Source organism: Saccopteryx bilineata, chromosome 1 (genome assembly GCF_036850765.1).
Source record: "Saccopteryx bilineata isolate mSacBil1 chromosome 1, mSacBil1_pri_phased_curated, whole genome shotgun sequence".
Classification (NCBI taxonomy): Eukaryota; Metazoa; Chordata; class Mammalia; order Chiroptera; family Emballonuridae; genus Saccopteryx; species Saccopteryx bilineata.
The window spans coordinates 146,922,890-146,945,754 of NC_089490.1; the positions used below are offsets into that span (position 1 = coordinate 146,922,890).

General features: G+C 38.5%; 1 protein-coding gene across 2 annotated transcripts in view; it reads right to left on the reverse strand.

The window, feature by feature from the left end:
• The window catches only part of LOC136333268 (zinc finger protein 699-like), an 89,893-nt gene that overhangs the window by 41,261 nt on the left and 25,767 nt on the right, over positions 1–22,865 (reverse strand). The gene's annotated exons all lie outside the window — the stretch shown is intronic.

Consider the following 22,865-nt stretch of genomic DNA (forward strand, 5'->3'; position numbering starts at 1 on the left):
AAAACCAAATTTAAACTGTGACAACAACAAAAAGAAAGGGGGGGGGAGAGGATGGAGATTAACAGTAGCAAAGGACAATGGAGCACAAAAGTACTCACAAAATAGTGCACTACAATGAACAGAATAGGAACCCTTTTCATTACTTAAAAGTAACCACCATTGAAAAAACCACCACAGAAGCACATGAGATAAAAAAGATAGCAACAGAGGAAAGATGTATGGAATACAACCAAATAAAAACAAAAGATAGAAAAATGAAAGAGAAGGATCAAACAAGACACAAAACTAACAAAAAACAATCTATAAAATGACAATAGGGAACTCACAAGTGTCAATAATTACACTAAATGTAAACGAATTAAACTCACCAATAAAAAGGCACAGAGTAGCAGAATGGATTAAAAAAGAAAATCCAACTGTATGCTGCCTACAGGAAACTCATCTAAGTAACAAGGATAAAAACAAATTCAAAGTGAAAGGCTGGAAAACAATACTCCAAGCAAATAACATCCAAAAAAAAAAAGTAGGCGTAGCAATACTCATATCTGATAATGCTGACTACAAGACAGCAAAAGTACTCAGAGACAAAAATGGCCATTTCATAATGGCTAAGGGGACACTGAATCAAGAAGACATAACAATTCTTAATATATATGCACCAAACCAAGGAGCACCAAAATATATAAGACAGCTACTTATTGACCTTAAAACAAAAACTGATAAAAATACAATCATACTTGGAGAACTCAATACACCGCTGACGGCTCTAGATCGGTCATCCAAACAGAGAATCAAAAAAGATATAGTGGCCTTAAACAAAACACTAGAGCACCTGGATATGATAGACATCTACAGGACATTTCATCCCAAAGTGACTGAGTATACATTTTTCTCCAGTGTACATGGAGCATTCTCAAGAATTGACCATATGTTGGGCCACAAAAACAACATCAGCAAATTCAGAAAAATCGAAGTTGTACCAAGCATATTTTCTGATCATAAAGCCTTGAAACTAGAATTCAACTGCAAAAAAGAGGGAAAAAAATCCCACAAAAATGTGGAAACTAAACAACATACTTTTAAAAAATGAATGGGTCAAAGAAGAAATAAGTGCAGAGATCAAAAGATACATACAGACTAATGAAAATGACAATACGACATATCAGAATCTATGGGATGCAGCAAAAGCAGTGATAAGAGGGAAGTTCATATCACTTCAGGCATATATGAACAAACAAGAGAGAGCCCAAGTGAACCACTTAACTTCCCACCTTAAGGAACTAGAAAAAGAAGAACAAAGACAACCCAAAACCAGCCGAAGAAAGGAGATAATAAAAATCAGAGCAGAAATAAATGAAATAGAGAACAGTAAAACTATAGAAAAAATTAATAGAACAAAGAGCTGGTTCTTTGAAAAGATCAACAAAATTGACAAACCCTTGGCAAGACTTACCAAGAAAAAAAGAGAAAAAACTCATATAAACAAAATCCAAAATGAAAGAGAAGTCACCACAAACACCGTAGATATACAAAGAATTATTGTAGAATACTATGAAAAACTTTATGCCACTAAATTTAACAACCTAGAAGAAATGGATAAATTCCTAGAACAATACAACCTTCCTAGACTGAGTCAAGAAGCAGCAGAAAGCCTAAAAAGACCTATTAGTAGAGAAGAAATAGAAAAAACCATTAAAAACCTCCCCAAAAACAAAAGTCCAGGCCCTGACGGCTATACCAGTGAATTTTATCAAACATTCAAAGAAGACTTGGTTCCTATTCTACTGAAAGTCTTCCAAAAAATTGAAGAAGAAGCAATACTTCCAAACACATTTTATGAGGCCAACATAACCCTCATACCAAAACCAGGCAAGGATGGCACAAAGAAAGAAAACTACAGACCAATATCTCTAATGAATACAGATGCTAAAATACTAAACAAAATACTAGCAAATCGAATACAACAACATATTAAAAAAATAATACATCATGATCAAGTGGGATTCATCCCAGAATCTCAAAGATGGTTCAACATATGTAAAACGGTTAACGTAATACACCATATCAACAAAACAAAGAACAAAAACCACATGATCTTATCAATAGACACAGAAAAGGCTTTCGATAAACTACAACACAATTTTATGTTTAAGACTCTCAACAAAATGGGTATAGAAGGAAAATATCTCAACATGATAAAGGCCATATATCATAAACCATCAGCTAACATCATATTAAATGGCACTAAACTGAAGGCTTTCCCCCCTAAATCAGGAACTAGACAGGGTTGTCCACTCTCTCCACTCTTATTTAATGTGGTACTAGAAGTTCTAGCCAGAGCAATCAGACAAGACAAAGAAATAAAAGGCATCCATATCGGAAAAGAAGAAGTAAAGGTATCAATTTTTGCAGATGATATGATCCTATACATCGAAAACCTGAAGAACTCCACAAAAAGACTACTAGAAACAATAAGCCAATACAGTAAGGTCGCAGGATACAAAATTAACATACAGAAGTCAATAGCCTTTCTATATGCCAACAATGAAACAACTGAGAACGAACTTAAAAAAATAATCCCCTTCACAATTGCAACAACAACAAAAAAATACTTAGGAATAAACATAACAAAGAATGTAAAGGACTTATATAATGAAAACTATTGTATAAACCATTGTTAAGAGAAATTGAAAAAGATATAATGAGATGGAAGAATATTCCTTGTTCTTGGTTAGGAAGAATAAATATAATCAAGATGGCCATATTACCCAAAGCAATATACAAATGTAATGCAATTCCCATCAAAATTCCAATGATATTTTTTAAAGAAATGGAACAAAAAATCATCAGATTTATATGGAACTATAAAAAACCCCGAATAGCCAAAGCAATCCTAAAGAAAAAGAAAGAAGCTGGGGGCATATTACAATACCTGACTTCAAACTATATTATAGGGCCACAACAATCAAAACAGCATGGTATTGACAGAAAAGTAGACACTCAGACCAATGGAACAGAATAGAAAGTCCAGAAATAAAACCACATATATATAGTCAAATAATTTTTGATAAAGGGGCCGACAACACACAATGGAGAAAAGAAAGCCTCTTCAATAAATGGTGCTGGGAAAACTGGAAAGCCACATGCAAAAGAATGAAACTGGACTACAGTTTGTCCCCCTGTACTAAAATTAACTCAAAATGGATCAAAGATCTAAACATAAGACCTGAAACAATAAAGTACATAGAAGAAGATATAGGTACTAAACTCATGGACCTGGGTTTTAAAGAGCATTTTATGAATTTGACTCCAATGGCAAGAGAAGTGAAGGCAAAAATTAATGAATGGGACTACATCAGACTAAGAAGTTTTTGCTCAGCAAGAGAAACTGATAACAAAATAAACAGAAAGCCAACTAAATGGGAAATGATATTTTCAAACCACAGCTCAGATAAGGGCCTAATATCCAAAATATACAAAGAACTCATAAAACTCAACAACAAACAAATAAACAATCCAATAAAAAAATGGGAAGAGGACATGAATAGACACTTCTTCCAGGAAGAAGTACAGATGGCCAACAGATATATGAAAAGATGCTCATCTTCTTTAGTTATTAGAGAAATGCAAATCAAAACTGCAATGAGATACCACCTCACACCTGTTAGATTAGCTATTATTAACAAGACAGGTAATAACAAATGTTTGAGAGGCTGTGGAGAAAAAGGAACCCTCATTCACTGTTGGTGGGAATGTAAAGTAGTACAACCATTAAGGAAGAAAGTATGGTGGTTCCTCAAAAAACTGAAAATAGAACTACCTTATGACCCAGCAATCCCTCTACTGGGTATATACCCCAAAAACTCAGAAACTTTGATACATAAAGACCTATGCAGCCCCATGTTTATTGCAGCATTGTTCACAGTGGCCAGGACATGGAAACAACCAAAAAGCCCATAAATAGATGACTGGATAAAGAAGATGTGGCACATATACACTATGGAATACTACTCAGCCATAAGAAATGATGACATCGGATCATTTACAGCAAAATGGTGGGATCTTGATAACATGATACGAAGTGAAATAAGTAAATCAGAAAAAACCAGGAACTACATTATTCCATACGTAGGTGGGACATAAAATTGAAACTAAGAGACATTGATAAGAGTGTGTTGGTTATGGGGGGAGGGGGCACAAAGAAAACTAGATAAGAAGATGACAGAGTACAATCTGACTTTGGGTGATGGGTATGCAACATAATTGAAAGACAAGATAACCTGGACTTGTTATCTTTCAATATATGTATCCTGATTTATTGATGTCGCCCCCTTAAAAAAATAAAATTATTAAAAAAAATAACACATTTTGATTAAATAGTTGCATAAAACAGACTTTTTAAATTAGAAAATGATAAATACACCTAAATATCACTCCAAATTACTGGTTTTATTTGATATTTAGTTTTGTTAATTAATTAATTTTTTTTTTTTTTAGTTTTGTTAATATAGCTTTTGAAAAATTCACTTACCATGATGTAACATTTTTAGTTCCTAATGTGCTTGCATCGTTCATGTAGCTCTATATTTTATTTTAAATTTTTAATTTTATTTAAGGGATGAAAAAATAAAAAAAGATAAAATGGCATTTCAATGACAAATTGAAAAAGAAATTTTTGTTTCTCATATCAGAGAAAGATACCATTGTTTTTCTACAATATTTGTAGCAAAGAATTTTGTATTGCAGTTGGGAGCAGAGCAGCAATAACAAAACACTTGACCATCAACAAACATAAGCAATCATTAGTTGCATCGGCTTCTAGTTGTATAGTAACAAGTTTTTTTAAAACTTCAAATTATTCTGAAGATGAAAAACAGTTGGCTGCAATGGAGGGAACATTTGCATTTCATACCATAATTTACAATCAAAGTTTTCATAGTATGGATTGTACAATGTAACTATTGAAAAAGTGTCACCAGGACATGGAAACAACCAAAAAGCCCATCAATAGATGACTGGATAAAGAAGATGTGGCACATATACACTATGGAATACTACTCAGCCATAAGAAATGATGACATCGGAACATTTACAGCAAAATGGTGGGATCTTGATAACATGATACGAAGCGAAATAAGTAAATCAGAAAAAAACAGGAACTGTATTATTCCATACGTAGGTGGGACATAATACTGAAACTAAGAGACATTGACAAGAGTGTGGTGGTTACGGGGGGGAGGGGGGAATGGGAGAGGGATAGGGGGTGGGGAGGGGCACAAAGAAAACAAGATAGAAGGTGACAGAGGACAATCTGACTTTGGGTGGTGGGTATGCAACATAATTGAACGACAAGATAACCTGGACTTGTTATCTTTGAATATATGTATCCTGATTTATTGATGTCACCCCATTAAAAAAATAAAATTATATATATATAAAAAAAAAAAAAAAAAAAAAAAGAAAGAAAAAGTGTCACAATGCAAAATTTTCATGTGCCAGGACAAAATGCGAGGCTCTTTTGAAATCAGAATTTAAAAATTAGTGTGACAAAATACTTATAGAGGACTTGGAAACAGCAGCATTTGTAATGATTTTATCTGATGCATCAAATCATAATAAAATTAAATTTTATCCAATAATAGTAAGATATTTTAATGTTATCAAGGGCATTCAAGTAAAAATTTTAAATTTAGAACTCATTGAGGGTGAAACTTCTGAAATTTTGTCAAACCATCTATACAGAGTAATAAATGAAAACAATTTGAAATCCAAAGTTGTTGCACTAACAGGTGATAATATGTAAATGACCACTTAGCACAATATTCAGATGATATGTTATTGAATAGTACACATAAAACCTAAATAATTTTATTAACCATCACTCCAATAAATGCAATAAAAATTATTAAAAGAAAAATAAGTGCAAATATTTATAAAGTAAAACCTTCTACATACCTAGAAATAAATTAAATAAACTTATTCAATATCTATACAATTAAGACTATACCACTGCTAAAAAATTTAAGGAAGACCTAGAGAAACGGACAATTATGTTGCATTCATCAACTGGAAGATTCAGTTTTACAAAGATGACAATTTCATACAGGTTTTTCCACAAAATCCAATTTTCTACAAAATGCAATTCCAAGCATAGTCCCCAGTTTCTCTTTTAAATTGATAAGAAGTTTCTAAAATTAATACAGAAAAAAATGCTGAATAGAAGATGCAATACATACTCTACTCTGTTGTCTGGATGACCATGAAAGCCAGTCTAAAACAATTCAGAGTCATACCTCTCAAGCCATTTCTGACTAGGTTAGAAGATCTGCTATGCTCTCTACAGACAGAGAGAATGAACACTTTTCAAAATGTCTTAAATATGTGGCATTTTCAGCTTTAACATCTAACCTAAATTTTGGGTGGAAGTGCATCCTATTTCTGCAGGGTGCCCACTCCATGTAGTGCCGTGACTGGGGCACTGAGACAACGACCACCACTATTGGAAATCTGTCTTTTTTTGCTCTGACTTTGCTGTGTTATGGTAAGCAGATACTCTGTGCTCCTGACTGCTGGCAAGCTTGCATTTTAGATGTTGCTGCCTTGTACTGAATTTATTGAGTCTTTCTAACTCTGTCTTATAGACCTAACTGCCCTAATTTAGGAATATGTATTGCCTACTTTGTTTCTATAAAAAATAGATGAGTCTATTCCCTATTTAACTGAGATCATTTGTTGTCGATGCCCCTTTTGTGTTTTCTGGTATCTCATTGAGCATTATTAAAACTTCAATTTTGAATTCTCTGTCATTTTGCTCCAAGGTTTCCATGTAATTGAGATTTTTTTCTGGAGATTTATTATCATCTATCTGAGCTATGTCTCTGAATCGGCTTTGGGTAGGAGATAAGAAATAAATAAAACTCAGTCATTTTATTCCACATCCTAAGTATGTACTTGTATAAACAAAAATAAAATGTCATATCAGTGAAGTAAGTAAACCTTAATTCAGGTTACCAGATGCTTAAGCCAAATAACATGAGAATCAACATTATCATTATTAGTAATAAAATATCTAAAATTTATTATGCCCTTTCTTTTTTTTTCTTTTTAATAATTTTATTGTTAATGGGGCGACATCAATAAATCAGGATACATATATTCAAAGATAACAACTCCAGGTTATCTTGTCGTTCACTTATGTTGCATACCCATCACCCAAAGTCAAATTGTCCTCTGTCACCTTCTATCTAGTTTTCTTTGTGCCCCTCCCCCTCCCCCTTTCCTTCTCCCTCTCCCCCCTCCCTCCGTAACCACCATGCTCTTATCAATGTCTCTTAGTTTCACTTTTATGTCCCACCTACGTATAGAATAATGCAGTTCCTGGTTTTTTCTGATTTACTTATTTCACTTCGTATAATGTTATCAAGATCCCACCATTTTGCTGTAAATGATTCTTTATGTATCCATCACACATGTTTTACATCGAAGGCATCCATTATGGGTTTAATCTCTACTCAGTGAAGCTGTGTCAATTAGGAATCAACTCAGAGGACAATCCCAAGTTTTAAAGATACTAAGAGCTTTCTCCACAGCACACAACTACTAAGTGGAACAGACAGGATTCAAAATTAAGTTGTCAGTCTAGGAAGTCTCATGCACATACTTTACAGTGCACAGACTTCCTGAAAGCTTTAAGTAGAGATACAGAGATCTTAACCATGGCTATATCCCCGGTACATTGTTTAACTGTTTGCTGTATCCTCAATAGGATTAAACTCCTAGACTCTGATTTTGTCTCTGTTTGAAATTTAATAGGTTGATTATTAGAATGGAGGGAGAAGTGGACAGTTGAAATGAAATCCAAAAGCAAGGACAAGAGAGAGATCTGCCCTAAATTATTCTGTGCCAATTCTATGACCTTTGCCTGTGATCTCAGCCATGCTATCTATCGATATAGTTGATGCAACAAAAGCTACCTACTGCTCTCCACTGTAGTCTACCAGAACACTCCTTAGGGAAGAGTGTAGTGAGCACAACACTCTGGTCAGGACTGACAGAAAAATGAAATGACTGTTTTGATTTGCAGGAGACTGGTGAGGTACCTTGTGTCTGGAGTCAAACAGCCCAGATTCAAACCTGGCTTCAATTCTTTCTATCAATACTTTATCACCTGGTACAAGTTACATAAAATGTTATTCTCCTTTCCTTTTATGTAAAATAATAATGTTTGCACTTCCAGTTTTGGAGAAATTATGCAGATGAAATTCAACAAAATACATAAAACACATACATCAGAGGCTGGCAGTTAAGAAGTCCTCAATTAAAATTCATGTTGTAATGGTTAATGTTATCCTCATCATTATCACCTACATGATTATTTTGAAGTGTTCAGGAAAAGCTTAAATAGACCTGTTTTCTGCTCTGGTGAGGAAGACACCAACCAAAGCCAGAACCACTGAGGATGGAAATAGAACTCTGAATGAGAATCCTCATCCCTGACACCAGAACCAAGAACACAAACTTCAGAGGGCTCTGTTCTAAAATTTTCTATATTGCTGCCCTCATATCTATCTATCCCAACTGTCCTGTTTGTCTTTTTGAGGAGGAAATAATGCTGTGAACAATTCCTTCTCCCATCATGATCTCCCACAAAATTTACTGGGCTCAGCTGCATCTCTGCTGGACCATGATTGAGGAGGACAGATGGAACAGCTGGCCCTTTCCTGCCTGTGTGTGATGAGGACATGGGTCCCTCCCTCTTCAGGAGTGGCAGGCACACAATCTCAGGCTAGGACCTTCTGGTGCGTATCCTACAACATGGTGACCAGGTACATGGACAGGAAGAGCCCACAGCAAATGCTGAAGTTCCAGATCATCTGACAAACCCATTAGAAAAAGTTCTGAGACATATGTTAGATTTTGTTGTCCAATGTAGCCTGGATAACTTTTGAAAAAGAAAATGGGATTTAAAAAATCAAGTAAATGAATATCCAGCTCTGTGTCCATTGTTGGGATTTAAACAGTAAAGTCTTCACACTTGGGCTTATCCACCCCAGTGCCTTTAATGGTATTTCTCAGTGTCTCAAGTCTAGGTTTCTTAGAAGTGTTCACTTATTGGTGTTCATAATAGTCACCCATTTGTTTCTTAGAAGTGTTCACTCATTGGTGTACATAATAGTCACCCATTTCTACACACACATATGTTAGAGACACAATTGCCTAAAGAATGTTGGAAGAACAAGGACATTTAGAAATAGCAAATTCAGTGATGTCAGCAAAATGGTGGTGTGAGAAATACTCCTACTCTCTCTTCTTATATTGCAACAAATTGAGCAGCTAAAGTCATTGAAGGAACTCCAGCTGGGCTCGCAGCTGAGCCTGAAAATTCTGCACACTGAAGGGACTGAAGGTAGGATGGGTTAAAAAAAGGGGGGGGGCAGCATCACATCAGACTAAAGCCCAACAAGAATTCTCTGTATAAGCTTAATGTGAAGCAAAAGAAGAATTTTAATTCACTGCACATTCTGAAAGCCTTGCAGAAGGCCCTGCCCTTTAAGAACAAGCCTAAGACCCAAGCAAAGTCAGGCAAGTTTTGTTATAACTTCTCAGTTCTTTCATCATAGCACAAAAGCAGCCATCGACAAAAGATATGTCAATGAGTATAGCCATGTTCTAATAAAATTTTATTTATAAAAACTGGTGGTAGGCTAGCTTTGGCCCACAGGTTGTAGTTTGTTAAAAGTCAGGTTAAGTGCTCAACATCACAGCTTGACCCAGATCATAAAGATGGCAATATCTGTTATAAAGTATTGCACCCCAGATTCTGAAAGACACTGTATCTCATTTCATCAACTTCATGTAGAGACACTCAGTCCAGATAAGTTTTGAAGAGTTTTATTAAAGGAGAAAAATTTAAATATGCTGGGCACATATGGCTGACACGGGGCATTTGCAGGCCCAAATCGTGCAGTCACAAAAATAGTTCAGGGGCTGTTTATACACCCTTGATCAAACATGGGCAGGGGAGAGCATGATGTTATGGCACAATCATTAACAAGATTATAACATTTGTCTAGGGGATACACAGAAACATTAAGACTTTCAAGGTAACACAATCAAAAATATTACCAATCTTTCAAGGTTACTTCTCCCTCACTAGCCTAGAGGTATTTTATTCTCAAGATTCCAAGAAGGGGGAGGAACTACAATCAATGCAAGGTGGTATGTAAAATCTGCCTCCTATTGAAAGAGAAGAAATTTCTTGGTTAACTTTTATTTTAGATTTAAAACTAAATGACCCATTGTTCTTGCAAGCCAAAAACTTCTAAATTCTTTTTCCTCCCCTCCCCAAAGGAGGGATGGACAGGAAAGCCTGAACTTTCCTTCCAGAATATCAATATTAATTTACAGCTTTTTGGTACCTTACAACAAGACCCACTGATTTTATTTCCTAAGTCAAATCCTTGACTTAATTTACTGAAGAGTATGAGGCTGTTGTCTAGGGATATTAACTTATAACATGTAACAGATATTTAACAGACAGTATTAATAGCAATACAGTTCACTAAAGAAACAAATATTACTGATAAATTTCCTATAGAATGTACAATTTTCTTTTGCAACTTATATAAAACTAATTGGCTTTTATAACAATTTGCTTTTAGTCAGAACTCTTAATTTTAAAAGTTTTAACTTTTAGTGACAACTAAGCTGGTTTTCTTTTTACCCTACTTTCCCCTTTTCCAAAGTCTGATTAAAAAGGGAGTCCTTAGTAAGTTTCTTCATGCATTTGCCATACATAGACCAAACCAGCTTCCAGTTTGTGGTTGGAGTAGGGCACGCCATTTTTCTACTTTAGCAGCAGTGGGAGTTGTCAGGATCATGGTGTGTGTACCCATGCACATGAGAGTCAGTCCTTGGATGATGTACTGGATCTGCTGGTAATGTTGGAAGCGCCTCTCAGACAGTCTTTTTTATTTTATTTTAGACAAGCATGTTTTTTTTTTTATTTTTTAAATTTAATTAATTGTGTTTACATAGATTCTAGGGTCACCCCAAATGCATCTCCCTCTCCCCTGTTCCCCTCAACATCTCCCTTGCCCTCTTCCCTACAGCACCCTCCCCCTTCCCTTCAGGTTTATCCCATCCTATCATCCCCTTTCCCTCTGTCCTCTTTTCCTCTGGCCTCTTTGATCCCTCCTCTGTCTCAATTCCGTTTCTCAGTTCTTATTATTCCTTGGATTCCTCAAATGAGTGAGGTCATGATATTTTTCTCTCTCTGCCTGACTTATTTCACTCAACATAATAGTTTCCAGGTCCTTCCATATTCTTGCAAAAGGTAATATTTCCTTCTTTTTCATAGCCACATAGTATTCCATTGTATATATGTACCACAGCTTCGGACAGTCTTTTGAACAGTTTGCTGAGTAACCTGTAAATCTTGAAAGTACTTAGGGAAGGCATGGTTACATTTCTTTTACTATTTGATTCATGCATTTTATTTGCCCTGAACCTTTTGGGTGCCTGTGGGCACCCAAATTAGCTTCTGTTAGATTAATATTGAGTTCCTTTTCTACTAGCTTTGAGACTGTGGGTACAAATGTAGGTCAAACACCAGAATGGGCAAGCTATATCTGAAAAGAATTCCACACAGCAACATTTTAACAACTGTCAATTATTTTATTAAAGTATATTTTAAATGTTTACCTGGGAAAGCCCTTTTCCTGTTTCTTTTATAATTTCTTTATTTTGCTTAGTATTCACTTGGACACAAACTAAATACTCAGATATTATGCCTTCTGCAATAGATTCTAAGTTTGGCTTTTTTAATTATTCTTTTCCTGTTTGCAAAATCTTTTTCTAATTGGTTTTGAATAAACCTTTGGCAATAAGGATCCTAAGACCCCACTGATTTTGGGTGGCATCTTTCTATCTATTTGAATTCCTATGTCCTGATTTTGAGGAAGACTGGAAAACTATAAATAAACAATAAAGTTCAAATAGCTAATGTTAACAAATACTATAATAAGCGTCTTAATACAAAAAAGCGACTAAAGCCTACTAGATTATTAATCAAAAATAAAATTCTAACTAATATAACAGGATCCAAAATAAAATTCTTACAGTTACAAATGTTCTTAACATGTTAACATAATTTTACTAAGTCTATGTTGACATTATTACTGCTTGATATCATTTGCAAATGTAATTCAATCTTACTTTAGTCTGAGAAATGTCCCAAAGAGCAGGAGTCACATATATTCAGGAAAAGTCTATAAGGTACTGAAGTGGTAGTTACATTCCACACTCTGTAGCTACAATCTAAGTCCATGATGGCGAACCTTTTTATAAAAACCGCCCACTTTTGCAGTGCTGGTCAATCTGGTCCCTCCCGCCCACTAGTGGGCTTTCCAGCTTTTATGGTGGGCCAGTCGCGGAATCCTTTGGTTGCTCTGCTACCACCCACCATGAAAGCTGGAATGCCCACTAGTGGTTGGGAGGGACCAGGTTGACCAGCACTGCAAAAGTGGGTGATTTTTATAAAAAGGTTCACCATCATGGGTCTAAGTCTTAATGACCACTGCTTTTAACTGGAATTAGGAGCAGGTCTCAGCCTAAAATAGCCATGGGGCATTGAGACAAGAAGAATAAATAAGACACTATACATTAAATAAAGCAACAAAAATCAGACTATTACCCCCAGTAGAGATCTTTGAGGGATAAATAAAACTCAAATATTAAGCAAGGCATAGTAAGTGGCCCTCCTGTTTACAAGAAATGAGATCAGTTTTACCTGCTACTTGGAAGAAATACCTTAGGCTCGTAAATGGTGTTGTGAGATGGGCCAATAGCCTTGGGCACCTTTTAGCTTTTAGTGGCAAGTCCCAGCAGGCTGGGCAAGGTGAGGTCACAGGTAGCTGGATTAGGGCTGGAAGAGACTGAACCCTCCCTCCGTGGAGCAAGGCAGCTTGCTCCGAAGGCAGCTTACCTTCTTGTGTCCCTCTTTCTCACAGCAGAGTTATGTCCTCTGGTGGGGCTGAGAAGCCTGGCAGGCCTCAGCTTAATGTCCACTCTTTCCACTCTTGAAGCAGGACTCTGATGGAATCTTATGAAGCCCCTTTGGGGTGTTGGAGCCTTTAAGGATATTTGCCAAAAGCTGGTATTTTCCTGATCTCTTTTGGGCTCCACTTGCCTTTTCTGCCTCCTTTCTTGGTCATTATAGACCTTAAGAGCCATGCTCAGAAGATCGCGCTGAGGGGCTTGAGGGTCCTTTTCTGCCTATATAACTTTTGGAAAAAGACAAAAACATCATTATTAGCTGGATCAAATCAAGAAAAACAGGTTTTGGTGTCTCCTTTAGGATTCTAGAGTCTCTTCCCTGCTGAACAATTCAGTACATTAGCATTCAAAAGAAAATTCAAACAAAGAGCATAATAAAAATAGATTTGCAGGAGTTTCAGGATATGATTCCTTTTCTTATATTACCTAGCATTGAACAATATTGTTTCAAAAATGATAATAAACTAAACATTGATAGATACATAAATTTATCAGGAATTCCAAACTGCCCTCTTGATGTTCTGCTTATCTGTCAGACCTCACCCTTACTTACTGGACTATCAACCCTGAGGAAGAGGAATTCCAAGAAGCTGGCAAGCTGCCCCAAGGAGGAGCATTCCGGACATACCAGGACTTTTGATTCAACACCCACTTGCTCAAGATTCTCCTTTACCCTATAAAATTTGTCCCTCTAGCTTGTACTGGTACCCTTCTTTTGGAGAAGTGCCCCAGCAGGTCTTTCTCCTCTAATAAAGCCTGCACACCTGGTGTTCAAGTGCCATCTCATTCTTACATCTGGTGCTGAAACCCAGGACAGGGTACCGACTGCCTGGATGATCCACTTGCTGGCCGAACTTACAACCAGGAAAGCAGTGGACAGCGGCAGCTCATCTGGGCTAACACTCTGATTCTGTTCAGGTGTGAGTGTGGTTGAGTCTGCCCCTGTCCTGCACCCCTGCTGGATCAGGAGGTAAGGAGTTTCTCCTTCCCCTTCCCCGGTTGGCCTCCAAATTTCTCTCTAAAAACACCCTTTCCTGGTCGGATGCTTTTGACTTTGTACCCTATATCTACGAGTGGTCTGCCTCTACTCCTTTACTGGACTTCTACAAAAGTCTAGGCATGCCTAGCCAGGCCCCACTTCTATGTCCTAAGATCTCAGCCTTGGGGTGACGACCTCCTGTCTGAGACTCTCTTTCTATGGAAATTTTCTCCTCTCAGAACTGTGTCTAAAGGCAGGGACACTCCCTTCTCTCACCAGTCTCTACTGTGGGCTCCTCTCAGTCCAAACTGTCCAGCCAGGCTCCCCTCGGAACATTTGCTTCTCCCAATCTCAGGCATCAGAGACTACTACTCTACTCCTTTGGGACTACTCCTCTGGGACTCACTCTACTCTCTGAGATTTACAGTTTGGGAGGTTTCTATTCCAAGTGGCCTGCTTCTATGAACTTCCTCGAAAGTCTAGGCACCTCCCAGGTTGTTTTCTACTACTATTACAATATTCTAAGAGATCTTGACAATTTCTGCCACTGGACGAGGAGGGCATCAGAAATTCCTTATGAGCAGGCTTTCTTCTCCCTTCGCTCCTGTCCTTCATTTTGTGCCGCCTGTTCTACACACAGGCCATTTTTGGCCAAAGAAACCTCACTTAAAACGTCTGCTCCTAATTTTTCCTTCTCCATGAACTCCCAACTCTCTTCCCCTCCTGACCCCCAGGGGCACCCCTCTCTTGGGGACCCTTTTCTGGTCCCTCTGCAAATCTCTTCCACTTAAATCTCTTCCCTCCAGAAAGTGACCTCCCCTCTCTTCGCTGAAACCTCTTTCTCATTCACCTGCAAATACCATTCTCTCTTTCTCCTCTACTGCTGGCCAGGGGCCCCTCCTTTCTCCACTGTGTTCTTAAACCCCTCCATTCTTCTTACAAGCTCTAAATCTTTTTGACTTCTCTGACCATGTGGTGCCATCACCAGCACTCCCACCCCCTTCCCCTCCTTCTGCAGATTCTGACCCTCCTTCTTTCCATCCAGCTGCTCACACTGTCCATCCGTCTGCTTTCTCTCTTCCTCCTCTCTAAGCTGACAACTCCCTGCCATCTCGAAAAGCTTAAAAAAGCAGAGTTGTTTATTAAGCTGTGTGAGTGAGTAATCTATTTTGTCTCTTTGTCAGAAAATATTTCTAGTATAATTTGAATTGAAACAAGTAAAGAGCACCTCATTTAAATACCTTAATTCATAATCTGTATGTGAACTCTTTGTTTAATGTGTAACTATGTCTGTTTCTAAGGTCTTAAACCAATAATTATCCGCCTCTTAAATCAAGGCTTACTCATCCCCAAGGACTCTCCCTGCAATACCACCATCCTTCCTGTTCAAAAACCTTCAGGGGCTTATTTCCTCATACAAACCTTACATCTAATCAATGAGGCAATAGTTCCCCTCCAGCCGGTAGTACCTAATCTCTACAGGTTATTGTCACACATTCCCTTAAACACCATTCACTTCACAGTCTTAAACCTCAAGAATGCCTTCTTTACCATTCCTCTACACCCTGATTCTTACTTTCTGCTTGCACTCACCTGGACTGACCTGAATACTAATGCAGCCCAGCAATTTACATGGAATGTCTTACCCCAGGGGATCAAAAACAGCCCACACCTGTTTGGGCAGGCACTAACTCAGGATTTAGCAGCATGCAATCTAAAAACTAGTACTCTCTTACAATAGGTAGATGACTTACTCCTCTGCAGCCCCTTTCTGCCTACCTCAAGGAGACAAACCGCCACCCTTCTTAACTTCCTTGCTGTGAAGGGATATCATGTATTCTCTGCTAAGGCTCAACTTTACTTTCAGTCTGTAGTATATCTGGGCATCACCTTAACCCCCACGACCTGAGGTCTCACCCTAAATCAAACTCAGACCCTCCGCAGTCTCCAACCACCTGCCACCGCAAATCAAATTTTTTCTTTACTTAATCTAATAGGCTTCTTTAACAACTGGATTCCCATTTTTGCTCTCTTAGCCAAGCCCTTCAGTGAGATATTTTGAGCATGGCTTTTAAGGTCTATAGTGGCCAAGGGAGTAATAAAAAAAGGCAAATAAGGCCCCAAAGAGGTCAGGAAATACCAGCTTTTGGCATATACTCTTAAAGGCTTTGGTGCCCTAAAGGGCTTCATAGAATTCCATCAGGGCCCTGCTCCAAAGTAGAAAGAAATGTTATTGAACTGAAGCCTGCCAGGCTTCCCATCCCCACCAGTTTAAATGTCTTTGCTGTGAAAAGAGGGACATGAGAAGGTAAGCTGCCCCCTTGCTCCATGGAGGGAGGGTTCAGCCTCTTATAGCCCTGCTCCAGCCACCTGTGACCTGAACTTGCCCAGCATGCTGGGAATTGCCACTGAAGGCCCAAGGACATCGTTCAGGAGCCTAAGGTATTTCTTTCAAGTAGCAGATAAGCTAATCTCATTTCTTGTAAACATAAGGGCCAACTACTATGCCTTGCCTGAATATTTGAGTTTTATTTATCCCTCAGACATCTTTACTGTGGGTATTGACAGTCTGAATTTGTTGCTTTATTTAATGTATAGTATCTTCTTTATTCTTCTTGTCTCAATGCCCCATGCCTATTGTAGGCTGGGACCTGCTGCTAATTCCAGCTAGAAGCAGTAGTCACTAGGAGTTAAACTCTAATTGCAAAGTGTAGAAATGTAACCACGCTTTTCCTAGGTACTTCCAGGATTTATAGGTTACTCGGCAAACTGTTCAAAGACTGTCCAAGAGGCGCTTCCAGCATTACATCACCAAAGGACTGACTTTCACGTGGACTGGGTCCACACACCATAATCCTGACAACTCCCACTGCTGCTAAAGTAGAAAAACGGCATGCCTTACTCAAACCATAAACCAGAAGCTGGTTGGTCTATGTATGGTGAATATATAAAAAAACTAAGGATTCTTTTAATTAGACTTTGGAAAAAGGGAAATTAGGAGTGGCTCTTTCTTCCACTCTGACCATCTGAAGCTCAGAAACAGAGAAACAAAACTGACTCCTTGTTCTTCTATTCTCTATTCACCTCTTAACCTGCCTCATCCAAGTAGGGGATTTTTTCTCGTGTTGAACCAACACCTATTAGTAGTGTCTATTAGTAGTGTCTCCCTACTGATTGGACAAAAACCTGTACTCTAATCTATCTCACCCCAAATATCAACCTAATCCTACCCCATGATCCTCTTCCAGTTCCTAGCACACTACCCATCAATCTAAAGACCAAACGAGCTACACAAATAATTCCTCTTCTTGTTGCTTCAAGAATTTCTATAAAAATAGGTCTAGGGGCAGGGGTACTGGCCACTGCCCTGTCTTATTCCCACTCACTGTCTCTCTCTCTGAAGCCCAGTGAATTCATAAAAAACAAACCATGTCATAGAATCAGTGGTTTCGCACAAACTGGGTATCTTGACTATTGCCCTTCATTGGGGTCCACACACTCTTCTATTTATTTTTCTAACTTTTGAACCCTGCCTCTTATATTTGTTCACTAGTTTCTTACAGAACTGCATGCAGACCTTTGCCAATCAGAAAATTGGAAAAATCTACCTAACCCTACACACCAACCCTAAAACCTGCCCTCACGAAACAGAAAAATCTGGAACCCTATAAATACACCCTTATTCCAAAGAATGTGGGAAAATCCCTTGTTTTCAATGCTAGCACCAATTATAGGACCAATCCTAATTTTGTGCCTAATATTAATGCTTACCCCTTTCTTTATCAAGTTTCGACAGGCCTGGATGAGAGAAATCTCTAGGATTGCCTACAATCAAATGCTCCTACACTCCTATTCCCTAATAGCCCAAGGAGAACTTCATGAGGGAAATATCAAATAGGTAGGGATGACATCAGGAAGAAGCTTCCCCTCAGCCCGATAAGTTCCCTCCTGAATGTTCTCCAAACCCCCTTCCTTTTAAACCACACATACTCAGTCCTTCTAAAACTTACACCAACAGGTTCCCTGTCTCTAAAAATCTCCACATGTCCTCCCATTTGAGAGGAACCAGACCAGCATGTCTCATGAGGCTCATCCAGGAGACCATGTATCACCATGTCACCCTGTTCAATCGGCACTCACAGCAAGCAACTAACAATTATTACCTCTCAAGATTTTTTTTACTTCCTCACTCAGGTTTTCAAAGATATCACCTGGTTCAGACCTTGCAGCACAAAAATTGACAACCTTCTTAACTGGATGGGGGACTTGGCTTGGCAAGGTTCTTCTCTTGAGTTCTCTCCAGAAGAAAGAATAATTTTTCATTTTTTTCCTTTTTCTCCTCATCACCCCTCACCATATATTATAAAATTAATAATTGCCTTTCTTTTATATGTAATCACAGAGTTGAGAAATGATAGATACATGAATTTACCAGAAATTTCAAACTGCCCTCTGTCAGACCTCACCCTTACTTACTGGACTATTACCCCTGAGGAAGAGGAATTCCAAGAAGCTGGCAAGCCACCCCAAGGAGGAGCATTCCGGACATACCAGGACTTTTGATTCAACACCCACTTGCTCGAGATTCTCCTTTACCCTATAAAATTTGTCCCCCTAGTTTGTATTGGTGCCCTTCTTTTGGAGAAGTGCCCCAGCAGGTCTGTCTCCTCTAATAAAGCCTGCACAGTGGGTGTTCGAGTGCCATCTCATTCTTACAAAAATTACATAAAAAGACATTATTAACAATTTCTAATATTTAAACCAAGATTTCAATATCACAGGGTTATAAAACAGCAAATAGAAGAACTAACAAAAGGCCTTTGAAATAACATGTACATTTTAACATGAAAAATAATTTTTACACAATAGTGTGTGTGGGGGGGCAGTATATCACCATTCCTAACCTTTTTGTCGGAAAACCTATTAGTTAATAGAGCCAATTATTAACAGTACAATAACTGAATTTTCTTTTAAGAGCTAATTTTAAATTTAAACTATATATGTAGGCACCTTCCCTATTGAGGCAGCGCCCCCACTTGGCACTCCATTGAAGAGCTATACCTAAGAGAGAAAAAAGGCCTTAGTGGCCCGCATGTTGTTTGCGAATGGCAGTTTGCCGACCAGAGTTCTTAGGTAAAGGAGGAAGAGGAAGTGGCATCTGACATGCCTACCTCTCTTTGCACAACCCCAGGGCTGACTGAACCTGGGCTTAGCCTGGCCAAGCTCAGGTTGGCAGCAGCGGCGAGGCTCCGGGCTTAGTCCCAAAGTAGTGCCCATTTTTCTCAGAGCTCCTGTTCCCTTCTCCTTCATTGCCAGATTAGGGACATGATTGCCATGTGAGAGGTGGGGCAGACAGGCGGGCATTTGGATCCAGCATTCCCAAAAACGAAGCCAACTTTCATTCCCTCTCCCCAGCAGCTGTTTAGCTTTATTTCTTACAATAAAAGCAGTAAAAAAAAAAAAAAATTACAATTTTTATAAATTTACCCTCCTAACAGTGGGCTGCTTTAGCCTATATGAGGTTTCCAATTTTCCAGCAATTTCTTTTAAATTCTTTTTCACAATTTTCACTATTATGGCTAATGCAGTAGGTCTCCCTTATGAACTCCATGCCTTCTACATAACTGAGAGGCTTATAAAGCACTCAATATCCCCCAGCCCATGGGAGAGTGTTGGAAACTTTTTCTCTAATTTTTTACACCAGTGGAGGGCAACAAGCTACTATCCCCAACCCACGGAGGGCTTATTTCTAATAATTCTATTCCCTATAATCCTATTGTTCATAATTCTATTACACCTTCTGGAGCTGCAACTTAGCTAGCCAATTAACTAGCAAGGTCCACTCCTATGGTTTGTTAATTTCTAAATTCTTTTTCTTTAAGATTTTTCTAAAGCAAGTTTCTAATTTTTAATACTATTCCTACCCTGTATTTTCCATATGGGCAAAACTTCTTTTGGTCAGTAGGCAAATATTTAAAACTAGTTTCTATTTTATATTTTTAGACACCTCATCCTTACTTTATGCCCCCCCCCCCCCATCACTCTGCACACAGCAGGCTGAATCGTAGCCTAGCCATGCACCTGGCGGTGGGGCTTGTCTTTTGGTTCTTGGTTTGCTATTTACTGTTTACCTTCTGCTCAGCTGTAGCCCAATGGCAGAGGCTGGAGGAACAGTGGGAGGGGGAGGAACCATGCCTACATTTGTCTCTCCTCAGTTGCAGCCCCACTCCCTCGGTCTGCACACCACTCATCCCAGTTTGGTTTTTCTCTTTTTTTTAACATTTAAATCACTTGCTTGTCAGCCCTTTTTGTATTGAGCAAGCTTTTAGCATTGTGGTGGATCTAATGTTAAATTTAGCCATTGATCAATGTATAGATACTGATTGGGACAGCCTGGACTCCTAGTACTATATTCCAGACTTTCCTTACTAGCCAGAGATTAAAAGTCCTGCTTGCTGTTACCTATTACAAAACTGAAACTTGTTCTAGGAGAATCTAAGAATTAGTGCACTAACAAGAAAGATAAGACAGATAATTAACTAGCACCTGGAATAAAAGGGTGATTTGACTATAGAGGTATTAATTATTACACAAGACAAGGTGAAGAAGCCAAAAGAAGAGAATAATTTCCTTCAGAGGAGAAACCTAACAGGGTGCCTGAAGCTAGAATTTCAGAACAAAGAGAATAATAGTTTGCCAGTTAAGATTGCTTTTTAGTCAGAAGCTTCCAATTTTAACACAGAAGATTCAAGTTAGGCCTTAAAACAGACACATTTAGACATTAAACAAAGACTTATACACACAAATCAAGAAGTTTAAATGAGTGTGCTTTACTTATCCTAATATTTCTGGCAACAAACACAAAGTTCAATAGACAAGGAGTTCCCCTCAGTGGAGAGCATGGCACTCCAGATACTGAAGAGTACTTTGCCTCACTGACAGGGAAAGGGCTCCCCCTTGTGGCCTCTCAGGTGCCACTAGAAATTCCTTTAAACCAGGGTTTTCTAAACAGACAATTTTAAAAACAAAGACTGAGATCTCAACAATACAAAGAAGTTTCTGGAAGTCTGAGGTGAGATTAATCAATCCAAGTTAGCTCAGCCTCCACTGATCCAGTGTGATGCAAGACTGACTTAATCCTGGACCGATCCAATCCCCATTAATGTCCTCCCAGATTAGAAAACAATTGTCCCCACTAAATGGCATTTTACTGAGAACCCAACTAGATACCTCCAGAAGTCCTGGGCAGGATGAAGTTCCTACTAATGCCTCTCTTAGAGAAACTGATGTCTCTGAAGTCCCGCAGCAGAACTAGTGGACCTGGTCCACTCGGTTCCCACTAATGCCCTTCTAAAGTTCGAGCAGATATTCCCGAGAGCCTGAAGCAAGACCCAATCCCCACCAATTGTCCCTCCAGAGTGTAACCAGATGTTCCCCAGCAAAATCCAAGGCAGGACTACTAAAACTCCCCACCGATGTCTCGGTCTTGGAGATTGTACTGCAAGCATACGACCATGTCTAATCTATTTCACAATACCCATTACAGAACAGAAAAGCAAGCATACAGAGGAAAGCTAGCATTCAGTAAAGCAAAAAGAGTTGCTACCTCCTTGATTTCTTTGCCGAATAGTCCAAATTGTCAAATTTGGGGACCAGGGGTATCTACTGGAGAACTGTCCAGACCCCACAGGAAGACCAGAAGCCCTGAAAACATGTCAGGTGGCATGCCTCTCCTCCAGATTCAAGCGGGGCTGTGCAGCTCAGTGGAGACTCCATCTGATTCAAGGTGTCTTGATCCGGTGACGTGAAACATCAGACCCCAGAAGAGCCCCCATATGTTATAAATACTGCACCCCAGATTCTGAAAGGCACTGTACCTCATTTCATCGAGTTCATGTAGAGACAGCCAGTCCATATAAGTTTTGAAAAGTTTTATTAAAAGAGGAAATTTTAAATATGCTGGCTGCATATGGCTGACATGGGGTATCAGGCCCAAACTGTGCAGTCCCAAAAATAGTTCAGGGGCTGTTTATATACCCTTGATCACACATGGGTGGGGGAGAGCATAACATTATAGCACAATCATTAACAAGATTATAATATTTGTCTAGGGCAGGGGTAGTCAATCTTTTTATACCTACAGCCCACTTTGGTATCTCTGTTAGTAGTAAAATTTTCTAACTACCCACCAGTTCCACAGTAATGGTGATTTATAAAATAGGAAAGTAACTTTACTTTATAAAATTTATAAAGCAGAGTTACAGCAAGTTAAAGCATATAATTATTTACCAAGTACTTTATGTCATATTTTTGCTAAGTTTGGCAGAAAAATCTTTATAAAACAACTTACTATAGTTAAATCTATCTTTTTATTTATACTTTGGTTGCTCCGCTACTGCCCACCATGAAAGCTGGAATGCCCACTAGTGGGTGGCAGGGACCAGGTTGACTGCCACTGGTCTACGGCAGTGATCCCCAAACTTTTTTGGGCCACGGACCATTTTAATGTCAGAAAATATTTTCACAGACCGGCCTTTAGGGTGGACGGATAAATGTATCACATGACCGAGACAAGCATCAAGAGTGAGTTTTAGATGGATGTAACAGAGGGAATCTGGTCATTTTTAAAAAATAAAACATTGTTCAGACTTAAATATAAATAAAACAAAAATAATGTAAGTTATTTATTCTTTCTCTGCGGACTGGTACCAGTGGGGTTGGGGACCACTGGTCTAGGGGATCCACAGAAATATTAAAACTTTCAATGTAACACAATCAAAGATATTTACAAATCTTTCAGGGTTCCTCTTCCCTCACTAGCCTAGAGGTA